Source organism: Spermophilus citellus (assembly GCF_964194105.1).
Source record: "Spermophilus citellus genome assembly, chromosome: 15".
Lineage (NCBI taxonomy): Eukaryota > Metazoa > Chordata > Mammalia > Rodentia > Sciuridae > Spermophilus > Spermophilus citellus.
Window position 1 is genome coordinate 83,012,672 of NC_138195.1, and position 21,213 is coordinate 83,033,884.

General features: G+C 35.0%; 1 protein-coding gene across 1 annotated transcript in view; it reads left to right on the top strand.

The window, feature by feature from the left end:
* The window catches only part of ATRNL1 (attractin like 1), a 716,619-nt gene that overhangs the window by 181,994 nt on the left and 513,412 nt on the right, over nt 1–21,213 (top strand). The window lies entirely within an intron of this gene.

A 21,213-nucleotide genomic window follows, 5' to 3' on the forward strand; every position in this document is an offset into this window, starting at 1 on the left:
TCTAAGTGGAGATTGCATTGGCAGTGAAAAGCAATCTTCAGGAGGGACTACAGCCTGGTCTAGATAAGTTTATAACACTAGCTTTAAAAATATGGATGTCTGGACCACTCCCTAAAACGATTAAATCAGTATCTGGATTGAGGTTACAGGGTGAATCTTGGGCCTTGGTTCTTTTTCAAAGTTTCCCAAGTGACTGTTGCTTGCACTCTGGGTTGAGACACCCTAGTGGGTGATGAACTGACTTAGCTTTTGAGTTAATAAAATTGCTCAGATTTGGTTGAGGGGAGTTTTTTGACGTGGAATACTCTGGCCTTTCTGAAGCACTGATATTGCATTGGCTGACATTAGCATTTTCTATGTTCTAGGCACTGTACTAATGACTTTATATTGGCTACATCACATTAGCTTTACAAGAAATTGTATGGCTAGTGTTATTTTATCCCTGTTTTACATAAGAACACAAGTGCACAAATAAGTAACATGTCTGATTCTTAGGCCTTGCTATCATCTCAATGTAGTTGCTACATTAATGGGTACAGGGAAGGTTCAGAAGCTCTTAGACAAAAGCCATAGCTTAGTGCTGTGTCCAGTGGATACACAAGGTACAGTCATTGTGGGCACAGTGGAATCCATGAGATTTAGTCATGATCTACTGCAGTCATAGTATTTTGTTATTTATGTGTATCAACTTAAAAGTCCAAGGATTTGGATATATCCTCTTTTCTGATACTGAAATTTCTGTAGCTAAGAATTTTTACTAGAAGATAAGTATATTTCAGATAGATGGTTTATATATAGTAATATATTATTTTCACCATTTTAATAAAAATATAATTTGAGATGTCTTAATTCACATTATAATTTATACCTATAGATTCTCATGTATTTAATAAATAGTTGTGTATGTTTTACTTTTATAAAAATGATTTCATATATACTTTCCAAGTTGTTTTAATGCCTATGTCCATTAGGGTTTTGTGCTCTACTTTACCTAATATATTTATTTTTTTAATTTATATATGACAGCGGAATGCATTACAATTCTTACTGTATATATATAGAGAGCACAATTTTTCATATCTCTGGTTGTAAATATAATATAGTCACACCAATTTGTGTCTTCATACTTTTACTTTGGATAATGATGTCCATCACATTCCACTATCATTTCTAACCCCATGTCCCTTTCCTTTCCTTCTCACTCCTCTGCCCTATCTAGAGTTTGTCTATTCTTCCCATGTTCCCTCTTTCTATCCCACTAGGGTCAGCCTCCTTGTATCAAAGAAAACATTCAGCATTTATTTTTTGGGGGATTGGATAACTTCACTTAGCATTAGCTTCTCTAACTCCATCCATTTACCTGAAAATGCCATGATTTTATTATCTTTTATTGCTGAGTAATATTCCATTAGTATATATGCCACATTTTTTTAATCCATTCATCTATTGAAGGGTATCTAGGTTGGCTCCACAGTTTAATCTATTGTGAATTGTGCTGCTATAAACGTTGATGTGGCTGTATCCCTGTAATATGCTGTTTTTAAGTCCTTTGAGTATAGACTGAGGAGAGGGATACATGGGTCAAATGGTGGTTCCATTCCCAATTTTCCAAGGAATCTCCATACTGCTTTCCATATTAGCTGCATCAATTTGCAGTCCCACCAGCAGTATATGAGTGTACCTTTTTCTCCACATCCTCGCCAACACTTATTGTTGTTTGTATGCATAATAGCTGCCATTCTGACTAGAGTGATGATGAAATCTTAAGAGTGGTTTTGATTTGCATTTCTGTAATTGCTAGTGATGATGAACATTTTTTCATGTATTTGTTGATCGATTGTACATCCTCTTCTGAGAAGTGTCTCTTAAGGTCTTTGGCCCATTTATTGATTGGGTCATTTAATTTTTTGGTGTTTAGCTTTTTTATATACCCTAGTGATTACTGCTCTATCTGATATGTGAGGGGTAAAGATTTGCTCCCAAGATGTAGGCTCTCTATTCACCTCACAGATTGTTTCTTTTGCTGAGAAAAAACCTTTTTGTTTGAGTCCACCCCATTTATTGATTCTTGATTTTAATACTTGTGCACAGGAGTCTTAATAAGGAAGTTGGGGCCTAATCCAACATGATGGAGATTAGGGCCTACTTTTTTTTCCTATTAGACACAGGGTCTCTGGTTGTATTCCTAAACCCTTGATCCATTTTGAGTTGAGTTTTGTGTATGATGAGAGATAGGGGTTTAATTTAATTTTGTTGCATATGGATTTCCAGTTTTCCCAGCACCATTTGTTGAAGAGGCTGTCTTTTCTCCAATGCATATTCTTGGCACCTTTGTCTAATATAAGATAATTGTAGTTTAGAGGGTTAGTCTCCATGTGCTGTATTCTGTACCATTGGTCTACCAGTCTGTTTTGTTGCCAGTACCATGCTACTTTTGTTACTATTGCTCTGTAGTACAGTTTAAGGTCTGGTATAGAGATGCCACCTGCTTCACTCTTCCTGCTAGGGATTGCTTTAGCTATTCTGGGTCTCTTATTTTTCCAGATGAATTTCATGATTGCTTTTTTCTATTTCTATGAGGAATGTCATTAGAATTTTGATCGGAATTTCATTAAATCTGTATAGTGCTTTTGGAAGTATGGTCATTTTGATAATTTTAATTCTGCCTTTCCAAGAGCAAGGTAGATCTTTCCATTTTATAAGATCTTCTTTGATTTCTTTCTTTAGGTTTCTGTAATTTTCATTATATACATCTTTCAACTCTTTTGTTAAGTTGATTCCCAAGTATTTTATTGTTTTTGAGGCTATTGAGAATGGGTTAGTTTTCTTCATTTCTCTTTCAGATGATTTGTCACTGATATATAGAAATGCCTTTGATTTATGGGCATTGATTTTATATCCTGCTACTTTGCTGAATTCATTTACTAGTTCTAGAAGTTCTCTGGTGGAAATTTTAGGGTCTTCCAGGTATAGAATCATATCATCAGCAAATAGTGCCAATTTGAGTTCTTCTTTTCCTATGTGTGTCCCTTTCATTTCTTTCATCTGTCTAATTGCTATGGCCAATGTTTCAAGAAGTCTGTTAAATAGAAGTGGTGAAAGAAGGCATCCCTGTCTTGTTCCAGTTTTTAGAGGGAATGCCTTCAATTTTTCTCCATTTAGACTGATGTTGCCCTGGGGCTTAACATAGCCTTTATAGTGTTGAGATATGTTTCTCTTATCCCTAGTTTTTCTAGTGTCTTGAACATAAAGGGGAGCTGTATTTTGTCAAATGCTTTTTCTGCATCTATTGAGATGATCATATGATTCTTATCTTTAAGTCTACTGATGTGGTGAATTACATTTATTAATTTCCATATGTTGAACCAACCTTGCATCCCTGGGGTGAATCCCACTTGATCATGGTGCATGATCTTTTTGATATGTTTTTGTATTCGATTTGTCAGAATTTTATTGAGAATTTTTGCATCTATGTTTATTAGAGATTTTGGTCTGAAGTTTTTTTCTTTGATGTGTCTTTGCCTGGTTTTGGAATCAGAGTGATATTGGCCTCATAGAATGAGTTTGTAAGGGCTGCCTCTTTTGCTATTTCGTGAAATAAATTGGCTAACATTGGTATTAGTTCTTCTTTAAAGGTCTTGTAGAACTCGGCTGTGTATCCATCTGGTCCTAGGCTTTTCTTGATTGGTAGATTTTTGATGGCATCTGCTATCTTGTCACTTGAAATTGATGAGTTTAAATTATATATATCATTCTGATTCAATTAAAGCAAATTCTATGACTCTAGAAATGCCTTCGATATCTTCTATTTTATTGGAGTACAGGTGTTTACAATAATTTCTAACTATCTTCTATATTTCTGTAGTGTCTGTTGTGATATTTCCTTTTTCATCACATATGTTAATGATTTGAGTTTTCTCTCTCCTTTGTTAGCTTGGCTAAGTGTCTGTCAATTTTATTTATTTTTTCAAAGAATCAAGTTTTTGTTCTGTCAATTTTTTCAATTGTTTCTTTTGTTTCAATTTCATTGATTTCAGCTCTGACTTCAATTATTTCTTGTTTACTGCTGCTTTTGGTGTTGATTTGTTCTTCTTTTTCTAGGGCTTTGAGATGTAGGGTTAAGTCATTTATTTGCTGACTTTTTCTTCTATTAAGGGATGAACTCCATGTGATGACCTTTCCTCTTAGAACTGCTTTCATAGTGTCTCAGAGATTTTGATACGTTGTATCTGTGTTCTCCTTTACCTCTAAAAACTTTTTTTAATCTCCTCCTTGATGTCTTCTGTAACCCATTATTCATTAAGTAGCACATTATTTGGTCTCCAGGTGTTGGACTGGATTTTATTTCTTATTTTATCATTGATTTCTAATTTCATTTTATTATGATCTGATAGAATGCAGGGTAGTATCTCTATTTTTTTTATATTTGTTAAGAGTTGCTTTGTGGCATAGTTTATGGTGTATTTCAGAGAAGGATCCATGTGCTGCTGAGAAGAAACCATATTCTCTCATTGAAGGTTGGAATATCCTATATATGTCAGTTAAGACTAAGTTATTGATTGTATTATTGAGTTCTAGAGTTTCTTTGTTCAGCTTTTGTTTGGAAGATCTATCTAGTGATGAAAGAGGTGTGTTAAAGTCACCCCAAATTATTGTGTTGTGGTCTATTTGACACTTGAACTTGAGAAGAGTTTGTTTGATGAACATAACTGCTCTGTTGTTTGGGGCATATATATTCGTAATTGTTAATTCTTGTTGGTGTACGGTTCCCTTGAGCAGTATGTAGTGTCCTTTTTTATCCTTTTTGATTGACTTTAGTTTGAAGTCTACTTTATTTGATATGAGGATGGAAACCCCTGCTTGCTTCTGCAGTCCATGTGAGTGGTATAATTTTCCCTACCCTTCACCTTCAGTCTGTGAATTTCTTTTTCTATGATATTAGTCTCTTGGAGGCACCATATTGTTAGGTCTTTTTTTTTTTTTTTTTTTTGATCCAATCTGCTAGTCTGTGTCTTTGATTTGTGAGTTTAGGCAATTAACATTCAGGGTTATTATTGAGACATGATTTGTTTTCCCAGTCATTTTTGTTTACTTTTGGTATTTAACATGATTTGGTTTCTTCTCTGATTAGATCTTTTTTAGTGTAGTCCCTCCCTCTGTTCATTTCCCTGGCCCATTTATTGATTGGGTTATTTGTTTTTTTTGGTATTTTTTTTAATTTCTTTATATGTTCTAGAGATTAGTGCTCTTTCTGATGTGTGTGTGGTAAAAATTTGCACCCATTCTGTAGGCTCTCTATTCACTTCACTGATTGTTTCTTTTGCTGAGAAGAAGCTTTTTCATTTGAATCCATCCCATTTATTGATTCTTGATTTTATTTATTACTTTATAGGAGTCTTATTAAGGAAGTTGAGCCCTAATCTAACATGATGAAGATTTGGGCCTACTCTTTCTTCTGTTAGTTGCTGGTTCTCTGGAATAATTCCTAGGTCTTTGATCCACTTTGAGTTGAGTTTTGTGCATGATGAGAGATAGGGTATTAATTTCATTTTGCTGCTTATGGATTTCCAGATTTCCCAGCACCACTTGTTGAAGAGGCTATCTTTTCTCCAATATATGTTTTGGCACCTTTGTCTAATATGAGATAACTGTTTATGTGAGTTTGTCTCTGTGTCCTGTATTCTGTACCATTGGTCTAGAAGTGTATTTTTGTGCGAATTACCATGCTGTTTTTGTTACTATTGCTCTGCAGAACTTTTGGAGCCCTTTGTTTTCCTTGGATGGAGTTGATGTAGGACAGATGAGCCTGGACACCAAGGAATTAGCAAGAAGCACTTTTATTTTAGCTGCAGTGGTCCAAAGGGGCTAATTCATAAAAATCTCTGGACCCTAAGGATGAAAATTCTTTGAACTTTATATCCAGTGGGAGAGAGTTTTCAATTTTTATGGGAGTTTACATTGAAGAAGTACTTTTTGTTTTGTTTTCTTAGACTATACAGAGGTTTTCAGAAGTTTTTACCATGAAATGCAGAAATAGTAATTTTTTCTTATCGCATCAAGCTTGTGGGAAAACTTAGTTTTTACAAGAAAGAGCAACTGACCCCTTATAGGAAATAGGAAGCTTCAGATCACATTGAACTCTCTGCAGAACTTTTTGCTTATATCCTGTTGATAAGAACAATTATGGTGAGAGTCTTTGGAGAAGCTTAATTATGACTCTTCTATTGTAGGGGAGCCACTACAGAGTATCCCTTGAACTTCAGATACTCTATACCCTAAGATTTTTTTTTAAATTTTTAGTGTTCATCTTTTTAAACTCTATTTACTCTTTTTGTTTTTATAAAAGGGATTTCAAAAATGAGGAGAATTAGACTATGAAAACTTTGGTACTGACATTGTCAAGTATTTAAGAGTGACTTTACTGGGATATTAAAAGATTTTTTTTTTCTGCTGAATACTTTTGAAAGAACTGCCTGTGGTCCTATGTCCATAAACCTGCTAGAGACAAATCATTGAACTTTTAAGTGTTCCCGTGTTCCCTGGCCCCCCTGTCCCGCCCCACCCCAACTATTCCCTTCAATAAGGTGTTTCTTCCTAATATTTATTTGCACAAAGTCTGTTTCCCCCTTCAATTCTGATAAACTTTTACTTCGAGTATTGATATTTTGACATGATTTTTAGGTGATTAGATCTGATAGTCCAGACCATTTTCCATAATATTCCATGTATTCACAATTTTTAGGATTTTGGTCATTTGTGATAGGATGTTTTCCTAACATAAAATCTTTGATTTACAAGTGCTCACATGAAGTGTGTCTTGTTGCATTGTTTCTTTTCACTAACAATTTCACTAATATGCCTTTAATGGAATTTCGAAAACAATATTTTTAGGTCTATAAGTAGAATATTTGCCTAATTTTGGCCAGATTGAAACCAGCATTTGTTTTTAATTTTAATTTATGTGATACTTAGTTATCTTATGTGTATTCTTGACATTTTGTGTTACAAGAATTTGGCACTATTTGATTCTTTAAAAAGTGATTTAAGATACTATAATTTAGCTTAACTGTATAAATCAGTATATACTAACCTAAAATGGTTGAATAATTTCTACTGGCTTGAAATGACAGGACTTGGGTAAAAATTAAAAGATAAATTTATAGGTTTGGCATCCTGTTCATATTCTAAAACATAAGGCATTTATTTACTACACTATAGAAGATTGGAGGTTAACCTAAGAAACTCTAAGCATACATTTGATTTTTTTATTATTTAAAAAACAAAATGAAGCTAATTATCCATTTGGCCACATACTTTTGCCTTTCTCAAATAATGCACAAGACTAATTAGTGATGGTAGAGAAGTTAATAATATATTAGAAATGCCTAGAGCAGGTGTAGGCAAGCATTATCATAAATATTTTCTGTAAATTTTTCATAAGATTTAAAATCCCCCTTAAGATATTATTTAAGAAGAAAGGCCTGTTCTTTTAAAAGTCCATTTTTATATACTATCAGACATGGGTGCAAATATTTACTTTTCTTTTAGTGTCATATATCTATATCTTTTATCTTGCTTTTTCTGTACTGGCCAATCTGTTGATTTTATAATAATAGTCTATATTTTTAGGTTATAATGGAAATATATAACAATTAATTGTATACTTAGTGGACAGTACAGACTATTTTATTAGGCACTTTTTAACATTTTCAACTTCCTGTTTCATATTTCTCTAAAGGTTTATTACTGCTCCAAGTGAAAATGGCATTCAGTTACATATTTATTTAAAAACACTTCCACCCTTTCAGGCTGAATTTCAACAATACCTGTGATCCTGTATTCCTGACCTCAATGCTCCATCTCAACACAATTCTGGCTGTACATTGTCCATGACATCCATTCTCTGCTTGTAGCTTGCTGTCTATATTAGTTGAGGTCTCCATTATCCCTCCTCTTCTGTTGCTTATGGATATTACAGATTATTTGTCATGGTTTGGGTTCTCATTAAACATTTATTAAATTATTGCATAAATGCTTTTACTATATATAATCCCTACATTTGTAATCCTTCTTTATACTTCCTTTATAGGAAAAGGCATAATTTTTTTTCCTAAAACCATTCAAATAATTTTATTACCATCACTTATATCTCCAGTTACCTGCAGTTATCTTTAAAATAAATTAAAAACTCCTCAAGTAACTTTTCTAGTTTTATATCCTACCATTTTTTTCATTTTCTACCACTCTTTATTTAGTGTTATTTATTTTTTTGTAGATCACAATTAAGACACATTTTTCTTGTGTGCCAAGCTTGTATTTAAAAATCACTAATATTTATTAATAATTTACTTATGTCAGATATAATGGTAAGATCTTTGCCTAATGGTTTTATGTAATACTAGGCATCTTATAAAGTAGACAATTATTGTACCCATTTCATAGATGAATGAAATAATTATATAGGCTTATATTTAATTTGAAATGTTAAATCAGCAAATGCTGGAAGCAGAATTCTATTCTTGAACTGTTTGATTCTAATAGTGCTCCAAATAAGTATGCTTTTACATCTTTTTTAATTGCACATAAGATCGGTACTCAATTCTCACCCATTTTAAAGCAACGACTTTGCACTGCTGTATATATACTTAAGTCTATTGTTACTTTAGCTTGAACTGTTGTAACAGTTTCCAAACAGATAACCCTTTCTTTCTTTTAATTGATCTTTATTTTGCTTTTAGGACATTCACAACACCATAGAGCTTTGCACCACCTATCTGACCACTTTTTTTGTGTAAACCTAGCTCTTTTACTCCTTTAACTCCACTTTGCTTCTCTCTGTCCAGTGTTGTGCCTTTGAACTCGATTACTCATTTTTTAAATCTCAGCTGAGAAGAAATTTCTGCCTGAAAACTTGTCATAGCATCATCCTTATTTCAGGAAATTTGTACCTCTTTCATGTTAGCCATCAGTGCTCTTACCAGCTTTTCATTTATTTTGTCTTTCTAAGCAGGCTGAGGACTTTTTGAAAAAAAAATTTATGTGTTTTTGTATTTTTTAGGTGTTATTTTTGTATCCTCATTACCTAGGTAGTACTAGTATGCTTGGTTCATAGTTAACACTTTGATATATTAACATGACTAATAAAAAATTATTTTTGTGTCATCTGTTTTACTTATTTGCATATGGCCTAAAAAATAATAATTCAGCCTAGCTAGACCTATTCAAATTTTAGCTAATATTTTCACCTTAGAGAAAAAGGTAGAAAGTATTTGTAATTTTTTTATTGCTCATTTTTTCTGCTTTCCCCCCTCCCCGACTTTTCAGTAGTAGATGCAACAGAAAAGCAATATTGGTTCTAATGTGTATGTTATATTTGCTCTGAACGAGGATTTTTTAAAAATTTGTTCTAATTATTTATACATGACATCGGAATGCATTTCGATTCATTGTACACAAATGGAGCACAACTTTTCATTTCTCTGGTTGTACATAATGCAGAGTCACACCATTCCTGCAATCATACATGTCCCTTGGGTAATGATGTCCATTTCATTTCACCATCTTTCCTATCTCCCCTCCTCTCTTCCTCCCCTTTGCCCAATCCACCGTTCCTCCATTCTTCCCATGCTCCTCCCCATATGGATCAGCATCCACTTATCAGAGAAAACTTTTGGCCTTTGTTTTCCTGGGATTGGCTTACTTCTTTTAGCATGATATTCTCCAACCCTACCCATTTACCTGCAAGTGCCATAATTTTATTCTCTTTTAATACTGAGTAATATTCCACTGTGTATATATACACACCACAGTTTCTTTATCCATTCATCTATTGAAGGACATCTAGGTTGGGTCCATAGTTGAGCTACCAGGAGATGAGCTGCTATAAACACCCATGTGGCTGCCTCACTATAGTATGCCGATTTCAAGTCTTTTGGTATAGAAGGAGGAGTGGGACAGCTTGGTCAAATGGTGGTTCCATTCCAAGTTTTCTAAGGAATCTTCATACTACTTTGCCGAAGTCTGGCTGGGCACAAATCACGAGCCACTCAAGGAGGAACAAACTTTATTTTTGAAACTGCCGCCAATGCCCCGTACGCTCCCGGCCAGATTGCTGACCGACCCACGCTGCCATTCTCCTGGACCCCCAACAGGAAGTCCCTCCTCCGGAATTCCCTCCTACCGCACTTCCCCAACCAATGGGAACTCTCCAGGAGTCCCTTAGCAGGCTGAGGTGGACAGCAGGAGTCCAATATCCATATGAATGCAGATCTTAACATAATCATATCATCTCAATGGCTTGCTGGTGTCACCTTTCAACCAAAAATGCCATGCATCATATTACTTGGCTGTGGCTCTTAGCATCTCCCCCCTTCTGTTTAATTAAGCAACAAGCAATGCCTGTTAGGTTTGTCCAATTCAACATATGGTTCTTACCCGTCATCAGATGAACTGACCTCTAGGCGTCAGCCTCCTGTCTTAGGTTGATACCACTGCAATTGGATCATACCCATCACTGACTACTGGTCCAGCATATAGCCATACTTGTGGATAGGCCTATGTACCAGTGGGGGGATGAGGTTCTTTGCCTCACCTCTGTTGGCCCCCAAAATTAGACCATCACTAGTAGAAGGGAGGAGGATACAGAAATGCCACGACACCAAGCCAATTGATGGCTCCTTAGGAAAAATTGCATCACTGGTGACACATCAGCAAAGATACGCCAGCACTACCATAATTCACTGCATCAACAGATAGATCACAATGCATACAAGTGATACATAGTCCAGGCAAGTCCTGCAAGCAGTTCAAAGCATAGGAATCTATCAATATGTCCATTTCCTCCCAAAATAAATTGACTCCTTGAATGAGCATTACTTGTTGAGTTATTATTCATTGATGCATCAGTTTATACAGTTTGTTGTGATACCTATCGAAGAAGCTGTAGTTTGGTTTTATCTTTGTCTTCACCGGCACTGGAATGAAGATAGGAATTCTGGCAACGATGGCTAAAAAAAAAAAAATTATGTAACATTCCAACAGGCACTAAGAAAACAACTTCTTCTCAGTGAAAGAAACAATAATGTGAAGAGAGAGCCCACAGAGTGGAAAAAATATTTACCACACACACATCAGACAGAGCACTAATTTCCAGGACATATAAAGAACTCAAAAAACTTAACATCAAAAAAACAAATAACCTAATCAATAAATGGGCTAAAGAACTGAACAGTACAACTGATTAACAAATATATATTTTTTAAAAGTTCAACATTTCTAGTAATTAGATAAATGCAAATCAAAGCTACTCTTAAGATTTCATCTCAAGTCAGAAGGCAGTTATCAAGAATACAAGCAACAATAGGTGCTGGCGAGGATGTAGAGAGAGGCAAAATCGTATATTGTTGGTGGGACTGCAAATTGGTGTAACTACTTTGGAAAGTAGTGCTAAGAGCCACAGCCAAGTAATATGATGCATGGCATTTTTGGTTGAAAGGGATTTCAGGCATATGCCACTGTACCCAGCCAGAATGTGTTTTTCTATTATATGTGATCAGCCAACTTAAAAGTATCTAATACTTTACTATAGCATATAATTTTTATTTTATAAGCACATTTTGTGTATTATTCTAGCTGTCAACATCTAATTCCTTCAGATTCAAAGCTGTACTGTACTATATGGTTCATTATTTATAACAGAGGTATTGGGCTCTCTCTTCATGCTCTTAATTGTTTCCATGCTGTGCAAAAGTTTTTTTATTTGATGCCATCTCACTTATTGTTTGTTAGTTTTATTTTATGTGCTTTAGGAGTCTGGTTAAGAAGTTGTTACTGTGCTAATGTCTTGGAGTGTTGAGCCCATATTGTCTTTTAGAAGTTGTGGAGTTTCTGGTCTAGTTCCTATGTCTTCGATCCAGTTTGAGTTAACTTGTGTTCAGAGTATAAATAGGGATCAAGTTTCATCCTTCTACATGTAGACATCCAGTTTTTGCAGCACCATTTTCAAAAAAGGTATATTTTCTTCAATATAGATTTTGGCACCTTTGTCAAATATCAGATTACTGCATTTATGTGGGTTTGTCTCTGTGTCTTCTATTCTATTGATCTTTATGTCTCTTTTGGTGCTAATACCATATTGTTTTTATTACTATTGCTCTGAAGTGTCATTTGAGGTCTGGTACTGTTATGCCACCCACATTGCTTTTCTTGATCAGAGTTGCTTTGGGTATTCTGGTTCTTTTATTCTTCCAAATGAATTTTATAGCTGCTTTTTTCTAGTTCTGTGAAGAATATCATTAGTGTTTTGGTGGAGATTGTATTGAATCTATATATCACTTTTAGAGTAGTATCCTCATTTTGCCAATATTAATTCTGCCTATCCAAGAAGGTGCAAGTTGTTTCATCTTCTAATTCTTCTTCAATTTCTTTTAGCATTAAATAGTTTTCATTGTAGAGGTCTTTCACCTCCTTTGTTAGATTAATTCTGAAGGGTTTTTTTCTGGGAAGAGTTGGGGGGTTAGTTAATGGGATAGTTTTCCTAATTTCTTTTTCAGCAAATCCATTATTGAAGTATGAGAAAGGTAATAATTTCTGTATTTTGATATGATATCCTGGTAGTTTACTGAATTTGTTTATCAGTTCTAGAGGTCTTGTAGTGGAGTTTTTTGGGTCTTCTAAATATAGGATCATATCATCAGCAAACAGAGGTAACTTGATTTCTTATCATCCTATCTGTATCCCTTTAATTTCCTTCTCTTGCCTGATTGCTCTGACTAGAGTTTTAAAAACTATATTGAGTAGGAATGGTGAGAGTGGACATCCTTGTCTCTTTCCTGTTTTTAGAAGAAATGCTGTTTTTCTCTGTTTATTATGATGTTGTCCTTGGATTTGTTATAAATAGCCCTTACATTGTTGAGGTAAGTTCCTTCTACCTCTGTTTTAAACATGAACGGGTGTTGGAATTTGTTAAATTCTTTTTCTGCATGTTTTGAGATAATCATGTGATTTATGATTATTTTAACCTTAATTCATTTTATGTGGTGAATTAAATTTATTGATTTATTTTTGTTGTGGGGCAGGGCACTCAGAAAACACCAAGTCCCAGTTTTGTCTGAATTAGAGAGTCTTTATTCTGACCGGCCGGGACTGCTTCATACAGGACCAAGTTGTCTTTGCAGAAAACAGCCTCAGGCTTCAACATTTTAGGGTATTTTTTTTGTAGTTGGACACAATACCTTTATTTTATTTATTTATTTTTTATGTACTGAGGATGGAACCCAGGGCCTCGCTTGTGCTAGGCAAGAACTCTACGGCTGAGCCACAACCCCAGCCCCAACATTTTAGGGTATTTAAAGGTAAAAACCACATCTGGGTTGACCTAGCTGCAAGCAAACAGAGGTACAGAAGGTGAATTGAGAAGTTAGCGAAACAATGCAATGGGGTACATTGGTATTTCCCACCGGACTTTTCAGGTTGCCACAATAGCAAGCAAGCAGAAGGGAAGTGGGTCAAAATGACCCTAGTTGAGTACAAGTTAGAGAATGGTTACTAATGTCTAGATAATCAATCTGTGACAGGGTACTTTGCCCAAGAAAAATGGGGACTAAAGAGAACAATTTTACATTGTATAAGAATTGCCATTTGTGTTGCCAAGTATGTTATGCTAGGTAACTATTAATGGGTACAGAGGCAGGGCTTTCCCATGGGAGAAACATTTCTTACATGATATGGAATCTCAAGGTAAATGGAGTCTGTTTGGTCATTGCCCTTATAGCCTGGCCCATAACAGTTTGTGTTGACCAACTTTGCATGTCTGGGATGAAGCACACTTAATCATAGTGCACTGTCTTCTTACTATGTTTTGCCAATGTTTTATTAGGTATTGGCCTGGAATTTTCTTTCTTTGATGTGTCTTTCTGGTTGGTATTAGGGTGATACTGGCTTCATAGAATGAATTGTGCAGTGCTCTCTTCTTTTTATTTCATTGAATAATTTTGAGAAGTATGGGCATTTGGTTCAGTAGAACTCAGCTGAGAATACATCTCAGTCCTGAGCTTTTCTTTACTGAAAAGCATTTAATATCTGCCTCACTTTCATTATTTGATACTGGTCTATTTATATTTTCTGTATTTGGGTAGGTCATCTCTCTTTCTGAATTTTTCAATATCTTTGAGTTTTTCTAGATATTGGAATTTAAATTTTCAAAATTGTTTCTAATGATCCTCTGATTTCAGTAGAGTATGTGGTGATATTTCCTATCCATCTCTAATTTTGTTGATTCTTTCTTTTTGGTTAGTTGACTTAGGGCTTATTAATCTTGTTTATCCTTTTAAAGACAAACTCAGTTTTATTGATCTTTGGATATATATATTTTTAAATTCTCAATTACATTTATTTCAGCTCTGATTTTAATTATTTTTGGTTTTCTACCAATTTTGGTATTAGTTCATTGTTTTTCAAGGGCCTTTAGGTGTAACGTTAGATTATTTATTTTGGCATCTTTCTATTTTTTAATGTAGGATTTCAGTAGTATAAACTTACCCTAATACTGTCTTCATCCTGTCCCAGAGATTTTGGTATGTTGTATCAGTATTCTCATTTGTTTCTGTGAATGTTTTTATTTCTCTGATTTCTTCTGCTATCCATTCCTCACTGAAAAGTATATTGTTGGGGCTGTGGTTGTAGCTCAGTGGTGGAGCACTTGCCTAGCATATGTGAAGCACTGGGTTTGATTCTCAGCACCACATATAAATAAATAAAAATAAAGTTTATTAACAACTAAAAAAAAGAATATTAAAAAGTATATTATTTACTCTCTAGGTGTTAAGAGTGGTTTCTGATTTCTATCTAGTTTATTTATAATTTCATTTCATTATGATTTTATACTGCACAAGAAATTATCTCTATTTTTTTTTGTATTTTCATATATTTGCTTTGTGCCCTAAAAAAATCTGTTTTGGAGAATGTTCCATGTGCTGATGAGAACTAAGTTGATGCAATTGTCAGTGGATGAAATATTCTACAGATGTCTGTCAGGACCATTTGAGAAATGATATTTTTTTTTAGTTTTGAAGATTCTTTAGTTTGTTTATGTCTGGATGATTTATCTAGGTGAGAGGAGTGTGTTTTTATATTATTGTGATCTGTTTGATTCTTTGTATTGTGAATGGTTTGTTTTATGTTTGTAGATGCATTGTTTGGGGCATAAATATTTATAATCATTTTATCTTGTTGTTGGATAATTCACTTAATGTATATGAAGTGAACTTCTTTGTATTTCCTGATTAACTTTGGTGTGAGGTCCACTTTGATATGAGAAAAGCTACTTTGTTGCTTTTGGCTAACATTTGCATGGCATATCGTTTCATCTTCAGTTTGTGGATATTTTTGTGTGCAAGGTAAGTCTTGTGCAAACAGTATTGTGTTGGGTCTTGTTTTTTGATCCAGTCCAGCAATCTGTGTCTTTTGATTGAAGAATTTGACCATTTGCACTTTGGTAATATAGAAAAATTATTTTTATTTCCTGGTATTTTGATTTATTTCTAATGTTTAATTCAGTCTTCATTCTCCTTTAACATACTATTCTTTTAGTGAAATTTATCTCTATGCTTTCATTTCTTCTTCATGAAATATTTCACTGAATATGTCCTTTAGTGCATTTGTAGTGGTTATGGTCCTTTTATTTTCTACTTGTCATGGAAGGTTTTTATTTATATTTTAATTCTGAAGGATAACTTTGTTGGATATAGTACTCTTGGTTGGCACCTATTTTCTTTCAGGGATTGGTATATATTATTGTTCTTATTCCTGGCTTTTAGGGTTTGGATCGATAAATCAATTAATATCTGAAGTGGAACTGGGTTTGTGGCTCAGTGGTAGAGCACTTGCCTGGCATATGTGAGATCCTTGGTTCGATTCTCAGCACCACATGTAAATAAACAAATAAAGTGAAAAATCCATGGGCAACTAAAAATATTTTTAAAAAAATATGAATTGGTTAGGCTGGAATTGTAGCTCAGTGGTTGAGCACTTTTCTGCCACATATGAGGCACTGGGTTTGATTCTCAGCACCACATAAAAATAAACAAATAAAATTAAAAAAATAAAAAAAATATGAATTGATTTACCTCTAAATGGGACCTGCTCTTTTTCTCTAAAGGGTTTTAAAATTCTATCCTTATTCTATATTTTAGGCATTTTCATTATAATGTGTCTTGGAGAAGATCTTTTTTGAGCGTGCCTTTTGGGAGTTCTCTATGTATCTTATCTTTAGATTTTCATCTTGTTCCAAAGATTTGAAAATTTTCTATTATTTCATTGAAAAGATATTGCATTCCTTTATTTTCTACTTCAGAGCCTTTTTCTACCCCAGTTATTCTTAAATATGACATCTGGATGTTATTCCAGATTTATTGAATATTCTGGTCAGGGTTTCTTAACATCTTTTCTTTATTGTCTACTTTACTTTCAAGATTATGTACTTTAAAAAATAAAAAAAGATTATCTACTTTGTCTTCAAAGCCTGAAAAATATGTATCTTCAAAGTGGTCTAATCTATTGGTGATGTTTTCCATAGAATTTTTAATTTGAATGAAAGTCTTTCATTTCTAGGTTTTCTGTTTGATTCACTTTTAGACTGTTTCTTTATTGAAATGATGAACATGAAATATTCATGTTCTACAGTTTGTCTATAATTTTATTCCTTTCATTTTATTTTAGCTTTTTGAATATTTTAACTGTGAATGTTCTAAATTCTTTCTCTCACATTTCCTCTACTGTGGTGTCAGTGGAGTTAATTGTTGAAGTGTTGTGGGTTATTTGGGGGTGGTTTATTCTCTTACTTTTTCTTACTGTTTGTGTGTTTTCCTACTTATTGGGGTGATTATTGTTTCTTCTTTAATGCAAGGGACTATTTGTTGGGTGTCTTTCTTTTATGAGGCCTGGGCTGGGCTAATATCCAGGTGTTGATACTTTAACTTCAATGTGTGTCCTTTATTGTTCCCATTATCAATTTCACTTTGAGAGAATACACTGAACCCTATTTTTCTATAATCACTTCAGAGCAAAGCCAGGTACTGTTCAACCTTAGAGGGGGAAAACTTTGTTGATACTGTTCTTCACAGTTCCTCTAATTCAGGTATAAACTTGTAGTTAAGTTGTAGAATAATTTGTAAAATTAGTTATTAAATATAGTAAAATTGCTATAGTATTACATAGGGATGAAAATGGGAGGAGAGAAACATTGGAAGAAGAGAGGAAAGAAAGAAAATAGAAAAGGTAGAAAAGAATAATTCACACCACGATAAAAGAATAAAAAGATGGGTGGGGGGTTATTTTAGGGAGTAGCAAGTAAAGTAAGAGGGCAAAGATTGGGTAAGAGGAGCTAGTATAAGCATGAGCTAGGAAATAAAGATGGAGAGAATGATTCCTAATAAAGCTTTAAAGCATTACAAAAAATACAATCAAGTGGCTTGTGGGCAAGTGTTGGCTATTAGGGTAACAACTGTCAAATCATTATAAACAGTGACATGTATGATCAAAGTTGAATAGAGCTATTTGGAGTAAACCATGCCAAGGTGAAGAAAAGTCTTGCTGAGTCTTGGTTTGGATTTCATCAGAATTTGAGATTTTTAGAGGGTGACCATCACTCTTTGGTTTTGTATCCTTCAGAGGTGCTGAGGTATTGGAGCCACTCGCCTAGTTGCTAAGGACCTTTCATCAACCCATTCTCTTTGTCAACCCAGGGGCCGGAGGCTGAGTGCAGTGTTGTGTCTGTTGGCTATTTCTCTTTTGTGTAGGAGTTCAGGATGCATGTCTCTGGGCTGTTTCACTGATTGCTGTAGGTCACTGGTGCACTCACTCCTCTCCACAGGATCCTTTTCAAACTGGCATAGAGCCTGGTGACTGTCTGCAAGCATGGGACTTGTGGTTGTGGATTTTCCATGGATGGTCTATGGTGCAGAAGCATTCTTTCTGACCCACAAAGTCATTCAGGCATTGTCCCTACTGTTGGATAAAAAGACTCAGCTGGTTTGCCTGAGTTGTACCTTTCCAAAGTCACAAGCTGCAGGGACAGTTGCCCCTCTGCTGACTAGGATTGTAGCCCATGCCTTACCCATGTCCAAACACCTGCTTTACCCCATTCCCCTTGTCTATAGTGAGGAGAGGAGTTTTCACCAAGAAGAGATCCCTCTGCAAGTTCTTTCTAGATGGATTATTGAGACATCCCTTTGAAGGGGCTATACCCTTTAATTTAATTTGCCCACTGCAGAGGTATGCCCTCTGGTTTAAATTGTGCTTTCTGGAGGTGGGGGGATGCTATGTTGGTTTAATTTCCTCTAAGGCAGCTGGTAGGCTGTATGCTTCACAAAATGGCTGCCCTGCCTGACGCAGCTGTCATTAAACTGCTTGATTTCTTTCAATGACCTCACTACTTTCCAGCTATTCTTAAGGGAGTGAGCTTATGTGCTTTTTCCTCTGTTGCTCTTCCCTTTTCACCCTACCCTGATCCAGGTTTGGAGTTAAGAAACTCTATCCTTTTTTTCTTCTCTGGTAATGAAACTTCAAGTCTCTGTAGGTATCACACTGTCTAATCAATATTAACATTTGTTCTATTAGCATTTATCTTATAGCATTTATTCTGTCACCCATCCCTGTAGTCAGATGTTCCTTCACTGACTCCTTTTTGAGCTTTGGAGAGACTGGGGCTGTGAGCTCTGTTCTACCATCTTCTCCTCCCTTCCTCTTTCAGCCATTTGAAGACATTATCCCACTTGCTTCTGAGTTGTAAGTTTTCTCTCAAGAAGCCCACTGATTGACTTGTAGGGGTTCCCTTATACATGACAATTCTCTTGTGTCTTGATGCTTTCAAGATTCTTTATTTGTCTTTAGCTTTTGACAGTTTGATTAGGATATGTCTGAGAGTATTCTTTGTATTGATATTGCTTGAGGTCCTGTAAGTTTCATAAACCTAGATATTCATAACCCTCCTGAGATTTGGGAAGTTTTAACTTGGTATTTTCACTTCTTTTTTTGATGCTGCCATAGTTTGTATATTTGATGGTGTCCATAAGTCCCTTATGCCTTTATCATCCTTTATCAGTATTTTTCATTTTGTCCTTCTAATTTGTTAATTTCAAATTTTTCTCTCTTTGAATTCACTAATTAATTTTTCATGATCTGGTCTAATGTTGAAATTCTCTATTGTGTTTTTCACTTCTTTCATTTCATTTTTCAGTTCCAAAATTTCTGTTTGGTTCTTTTTAAAAAATATTTCTTTATTAAACTACTCATTTTATTCATGCATTATTTTTATAATTTCATTTAGGTGTTTAGCTTTTTTCTTGAATATCATTGAGCTTCTTTAAAGGTGATTTTTTCATTTCTTTTCATGATTAATATATCTTCATTTCTCTAGGTTGAATTACTGGAGCTTTATTAGTTTCTTGTTGGTATCCAAACGTCTCTTCAAATCTCTATGGAGTATTTTCTGAAGTCTATATGTTTCTGAATAAGGCTTTCTTCTGGTGGTGCCACAACTGATTCTGGTGGGCACCCGATCACTTGGCTGTTGCTTTATCCACAGTAGGTTCCACTGTTGATGTGCTCTCATCAGGATGTCTTGTGGATGTAGCCTCTCTCCAGTCTCTGGAAGGTTAGACTCTCTCCAACATCTTGGTTTATAAGGCTGATGCTGGTGTGAAGGTCCACTTTAGGGTTCACAGAGAGCAAGCTTGGTACCACATGTGCAGGCTGACATGGCTTCTTCTGGATTCTTTCAGGGACTCCTTATACATATCTGTGTGGGTTTTGGGCAGACAGTACTACCCCATTCACATTTTCGAGGGGCTAGAACCAAGTCACAGGTTTACAGCTGAGATTACATTCTTCAGACCTATGTCTGGGGTAATGGATGTAGGTATATGTTGGTGGGTTTATGCCCAGGTGAATGTGCTCCCAGATCATAGATGAATGGGACTAGAGCTGATTCATAGGACTGTTTCAAGATTACCAGTGGGACAGAAATCAGCAGCTTAGCCTGCAGTGGGAGGAACAGGAATGAATCCCTTTAGATACCCAGGAGGGCCAAGAGATCCCTCTGCAAGTTCCAGACTGAAACTAAGAGGGGTTGGAGGCTGGCTTCAGGCCATTTTAAAATCTGCTGTGGGAGAGAAGTTACAAGCTTTTCTCCCAGTGATCTCTGGCTGGGCAGAACTATTTCCCAACTGTAGCTGAAAAGAGTTAAGACCAAGATCCATGGCTGTCCTCCAGATTTGCTTTGGGACTGAGTCTGCAGTTCCTTTCATAGGCACAGATGAGAGAATCTGTCCTCAGTGGTTTCTTCAACAGGTGAGATTACTCCAGGCTACAGCAGAGAAGGGACAAAGCTGAGATTCAGGGCTTCCTCAAGATCTGGTTAGGATGGATCAGCAATACTACTGAAAGATGGGTGAGGGTCAACTTCAGGGTCCTAGCAATTCTGAAGAATAGAATCTTAAACCATGTGGCTATTTTTAATGTGTCTTTTCTAGAATTCTTATTGTATTTGGAATCTAATCTATAATGTATCTATTCATTTCATTAATTATAATTATGCTAGAAGAATACAAAAGAAATTAAGTTGACATGATCTCCTAACCTCAAGAAGCCATTATTATATAACTATGAGAGCAGTTGTGTGGCAATGAAAGGGTGCAGGAATGTAAACTGACTTGAGACAAGTACTACCAGTGATGACTTTTGGGTTTCATGTTCCTAAAATGTATTCTTTATGTACAACTTGTTTGCATAACCTTTATAGTATCTTTTTTTAAAAATCCTTGCTGTCTAGTTTTGCTTATAATTTGATATTATAAAACTTTATATTATGGGGGAGAGAAATATCATGTGACCACATTATGTCCCTCTAGTGTATACATCTAGGCTGTAAAATCCCGTCATAAAATTTCCCAAACAAAAGGCCATTGCATGATGATTTCATAGGTGCTTATTCAGCATAAAAAGAGCCTCAAATGCTGACAACAACAGAATAATTTAAAAACTGTCATGATGTATAAATTCTAAACAATTGAATTTAAAATGCATTTGTGCTATTTTACTCTGAAGTATAGTGCCACAAGGGAGTTCTCTCAAATTGAGCTCACATAAAAGGTATTTTAATGCATGTTTTATATCAGAAATTATTCAAGTTACTATACACTGATAATTCTTTTAAGA